The sequence below is a fragment of the Dermacentor variabilis genome, unplaced genomic scaffold (assembly GCF_050947875.1).
Source record: "Dermacentor variabilis isolate Ectoservices unplaced genomic scaffold, ASM5094787v1 scaffold_12, whole genome shotgun sequence".
NCBI lineage: Eukaryota > Metazoa > Arthropoda > Arachnida > Ixodida > Ixodidae > Dermacentor > Dermacentor variabilis.
In genome coordinates this window covers 53,967,277-53,972,982 of record NW_027460280.1, presented here as the reverse complement: position 1 = coordinate 53,972,982, position 5,706 = coordinate 53,967,277, and positions in this window count along the sequence as shown.

The window sequence follows — 5,706 nt, the reverse complement described above, 5'->3', positions numbered from 1 at the left end:
ATTTCGTAAATAAACGCACCAGCCTAAGAGTCCTAAAGCAAGCGCGTCTCAATTAGGCATAATGACTGTAGAAACTAATAGTTGCATAGACGAGCAAGCGAACGACTATATGAGCGCGCGAACTAAACGAGCGAGCAAACGACTAAACGAGCGTGCGAACGAACGAGCAAACAACTAAGCACGAACGACGACTAAACCAGCCAGGGAACGGGCGGGCGACCGCACGTTTTCTTTGCGAGTGCTCCACCGCCGCACCTTAAGCTTCGCACACTTTAAAGCTAACGCGAATTAGCACATACGTCTCAATTACCTATGATGCGGTCGCTCGACGACGAACGCACCGCGTAACACGGTTTCGGGAGAGCACGCACGCTTTTCATCGGTGCCTCTGTATCGCAAATTCACCGGGCGACCGCCAACGAGGAACACGAACAAATGTGGCAAACAAAGCTAGTCTATCTAAAGAAGGCTAGTAAGTAACCACAAAAGGCAGAGAATTGCTCTCCTGAGGCGCTTTCATGATCGAGACTGAAATTTTATCAAAAGGACTGCGCTGAATCTTAAAAATTTCGTAATCACGTTATCGCAAGCAACCTCGCGTGCCCGCGAACTCAAGCCGGTTGGCGTTCAAAACGATTAAGCGCACCAAATATGACTAACACGACCACGTAGTGCGCATATAAGCAAAGCAGACGTTGCGTACAAATCATGTTAAAGCGTGCGTACAAATGACAACATGCACAGTGAACTGTGCAATATCTACTGCGTTATTGCCCGCAGTACAATACACAAGCCTGGCACATACAATACTCTGAGAGAGCCACAACTTACATCACATAGTCGCGCGGAGGAAGTTGGTCGGAAGTTCTCCCTCCCAATTCGGTGAAGCCATGTCTTTCTTCTTAACGCGTTACGCTTACCGGACGGTATCGCGAACATATTCTTGCCTTTGCTAAAATTATATTGGCATCCAAACGCGCAGCAGGTCATGGTAACTGAAAACGACGTGAAGCGACGTCGCACTTGCCACAAAACATCCTTCAAGGCGTTCACAAGATTAAAACAACACAGAATAGGAACGGAAGGAATGCCGTCAACAAGCGCCGCTTCTCGAGCAAAGATGGCACTGATGCGCGACTGTAAACAAACGAAGCCGGCGCAAGGGGCCACGTGATGCCATTAGGCCAATAGCGACGCGGCGTCGGCTTCGGCCAGAGCGCTGGAGGAGGAGGCGGCGTTCTTCAAAGCGTGGCACTACTTTACGAAGTTTAAGGGGCTTTAAGATAGGGAAGTAGGTGGCGCCATCTCTTGACAATCGACCGCAACTCAAGGCGCGATGGCTACAATGGGTAAGCGAGCGACGCCGCAGGCATCTTTCTAGAGGAGGCGTTGGTAGATCCTTATGCGGCAATAGTATGCCTGCCCACCCATTGGGGGATTGGTTTGGCCAAAAAATTGGGCAGCACCTGAGCACAAGAAATTTAAGTATATTTAGGTTATAATGGAACGAATCACAATTAAGTTGGGCGTCGATACAGGCTTGTATCAAAAGAAAAAAAGTTTGCGGAACACAGAACAGTGAATATCACGGAAATTAAAAGAAAAACGAAAATACAACTGTGTAGGCGGAACTGTTACATCCAAGTGAAAGATGACGATCGACGCAGAGATTACGAGAACAGCGCCACGAAATTGAAGAAGAAACTGATGAAATCGCAAGCAAGCGCGTGTCACGAGAATCACCATTCTGAATTAAATTCTGTGCAAATTTATAACATCCAAATAATTTCTTTTCCTTCGTGCCGCCCTGCCTTTGACTGCTCCCTATCGTTGGTTATGTGCCACAAATATTGACCCATCATCATCATCATCATCATCATCACCCTAAAAGATAAGAAAAAATAAACAACGAGTCAGTGCGTGCCAAGTGCGCTATTGTCTTGCCTTTCTTTATATCAATATAATAATAATAATAATACTAAAAATAATAATAACAATAATATTAATAATAATAATAATAATCACCATCACCATCATCATCATCCTCCTCCTCCTCCTAAATTGTCCGAGCTCACGTTCCATAAGAACGCCACGTCGCCTCAGCTCCAAACGATCCTTTGAACACTGCCGACATCGTTTCCGAACGTGGCCGTTTTATTCAGACAACATCGATTCCAGGCACCTCGCGGCTAACGCCCTCCGGGAAGACATGGACAAGCAGCACAGTCAGCATCGGGACGAAGTAACATCTGGACAACTGCAGGAGCCATCCGAACGTGGAAGGGAGAAAACTGGAACAGCCACAGCAGGAGCCATCACAGCCGAAGTACGCCGTCTCGACGGAGAAACAAGTACACAGCCGGGAAACTTGCAGACCAACTCTGGGCGAAAAAATGGTCCCGCTGAGGTCAGCGAAAAGGAGCCCGAAGACACGAAGCAGCCATCTCGGTCTCAAGCCGAAGAACACGGAGATGCCGCCGGAGGAATGAACGGCGCCTGTTGCATCGACTACGATGAACCAGTGGGAATGTCAGGAAAGCCGCGTGACATCTGCAGCCAAGATTTTGACGCAGCTGACGGCACTGCACCGCAAGCAAACTGGCAGGGCACATCTCAGCCTGAACCAGGACCGACTGGAGGGGAGACTTGCCGCGCGCGTCCACACGGTCCTGCTGTCAACCGCGTGCGGCTGCAACAACTCTGCGACTTGATAACAGCGATCGTAAGAGCAATCATCGAAGAAGAGTTGCAGTCACTGCTGCAGGACCTAGTGAATAACAAAGGCGGTGCATAAACCTGGCGTGGAAAGAGCAACTTGCTGGCACTTAGCAAAGCCGACAATTGCTGTAAACTTCAGAGACAAAGTTTTTTTTTTTTGGAACGTGTGTGCTTGTGTGACCACTTCATGTGTCAATCTCAACAGCTTTCCACAGCCACGCTGCTACGGGGACTTCCACTACCGTTTTCGTGCGTCACCGGTGAAATCAAGCCGACGTTGGCATGTGGAGGAGTGCCCGGTATCACGTAATAAAAGCAGCCAGCAAAGTAACCTGCCTCCAAGTTCTGAATTTTTCTATTCGAACCGTAATTCTTAATAATTATAAAAGTTACCTTGCGTATGCATGCCTCATCCGAACAGATAACTTCGCTGCGCGATTTTTTTAGCCGGTGTTTATGCCGTCGCCTTCTATCGGCTGCACGTTTCAGCTCAGCCAGGAATTTGTACGGCTGCGGCGCTGAAAGCTGACAGCTTGGTCCAACAACGCAGCTTGCGTGAGAGCCCCCGAAGCGGCCGTATGATGCGGCGTCGGTGATGGATCTAAGAGTCTAAGAACAGCCAGCAAGCACAACCTTACTATATACTTCCGAAAGGTGCGAGGACTCGCTGACACACCTTGGCTATCTTTGGTGTATCGGTTGCTCAGATTTGCATAAATCCGTGAAGGATTTTAATGTAAATAGCATTCTTTGCATGTGTGCTTCAGCCCTTTTGAGGCTACCTATTAATCTAGCCTCTTACGCCAACCCAGTGACCCAAGTTGTCTACCTGCTTGTGCCGCAATATATGTGCTCCAGATCGCGACGCCGTCGTGGTCGTACCATTGCTGTCAATCCAGCCTCGCGATATCTTCCTCTCGTAATGTCGTCGTCGTCGCGCCATTGTCGCCCCACGCTCATCCTTATGCCGTCGTCGTCGTGCAATCGTTTTAACATGGTCATCACTTCAGTAATGTCATCTCGTTGTCGTCAAGCCGTCGTCGTTATACGCTTCTGTGTTCGATCGACATCATATTCCTTCTTCCTCATTCCATCGTCACTGCGTCGGAGTCATACAGTCTTCGTCGTGCCTCCATGCTCACGGGCGAACTTTGCAGGCTCAGTGCCATAGGAAAGGGGGACGACATCGAAGTATGTGGCATATATAGTCCAAGCAACGAAAGTATCAGAATTACCGCTTGTAAGAGTTGGGGTCGGGCATGGAATAGATGGTTAGCTGGCCCATGCCGTCGTCTGCCTCATTCACGCAAAGGACGTTGTTGAATGGAGGGACTTGTCCTCATCGAGAACGATGAATATGGGATTTATTTACAGTATCTACGTGAAGGGTGGAGAACGTTACATTTCATCAGTCTAGCAAAACTGAAAGAGAATGCACACTGAAGAGCCGACAACGGCTGCTTAAAGACATTGTCCTCCCTTGATCCCTAGGTGAGGGAAAACTGCCGTTCAACCTTCAACCAATGGAAGCGTCCAAAGTCATCGTTGTCGACCCGCCTTTGAGGGGGAGGGTTCACGCACTCACTTCCGCACTTTGATTTCCCTGAACACACCGAGGTGAGAGGGTTCTTGTAGACAGGGGTCTTGACCCGAGCAGGCGCCTCTTGATCCCAGAGCTGACCCCGCAGTCAGTAGCCGCCGCGTCTGTCCATTGACTGTGACGACCTCTGCGGCCAGTGGGAAAGCACAGAAAAACATCTCCTTCCAGGAGTTCCCCCGCTCCAAGCAAACCGCGAAGGCGACAGCGAATCGACCAACAATACACGGTCCACCGAAGGTGGCTAGACATGCCGGCGCTGATGGGCTGTTGAGGTGGCGCATTGTTGCCTTTACAAAGCGAGTCGTCGCAGCGGGCCGGGAAACGTTTGCAGCTCGGTACCCCTGCAGGCCGATCGTAACACGCTGCGCTTGCTAAATAAACGTGACTTCAAAAATATCGTCTGTCGCTACATTGCTCGACTGCTATTCGCATTACCGTCGATAGTCATCGCGAGATTAGTTCTGCTGTATATTTCTTTTCTTTCTTTTTTGCTCACTTCTTCACTCATCTTCAATTCAACTCTTCTAACTCAAAGCAAACACTGGTCTTGTTTTGTTCTCTCTACCGTATACCTTCTCAACACTCTGTTATTTCTGTTTTCACTACTTATTCACTTCACAGTAGCCGACTTCACTTGCCTCTTCCTGTGCTTGTGTATTCGGTCACATACCGAGCGGTACATACCCAAAGTTGTCAATTCGGGGATAAACTAAGTTACATACATTTAACAGGAGGACCACGTCGTCAGTGTTACTATAGTGAAACTAACCTAATAACGTTGCAAATTGTGTACTCGGCAAGACTATACGCCCGAAAAGTAGAGGGAAGCGGAAAAAAAAAAAGCTTCGTTAAAAAAAATTCCATGGTGTTTTACAAAGGCGGCAAACAAGAGGTCAGAAAAAAAATGCTACAACTACACAAAAGAGATGGCTTTTTTAAACTCGAAGTGGCTGCCTGAGGAGAAGAACACACATGAGCATACCTACATTCACAATACGGTGAGACCTGCGCCCACTGCAGAAAAATAATTGTAACGGAATGCGACGATACCCACCCAGCCAGAACCGTAAGGAACGTTCAACTTTGAGGAGGGGTCTGACTCCAAGCTGATGGGAACGTTAGCTGGTCAGCAGTGGGTACAATAAGTAAGATACTATAGAGTACTGGCGAGGAAAAAAAAATTTAAAGGACGCTTAAGCTTTGCCTTTAGGAGTGGAACGTGATAGCATTCAAAGATCCCCGACTGCTTCTCAAGTTTCCCGGTAACTGCAGCTTATGTAACGGTAATGTCTGCAGGGAAAAGCTGGAGGCGAACGCTATGCACGAAGGCTATGCACGAAGCTTTCTGGTAGAAACGCGGCATATTGCGTGGGCCGATCTTTTGTTGT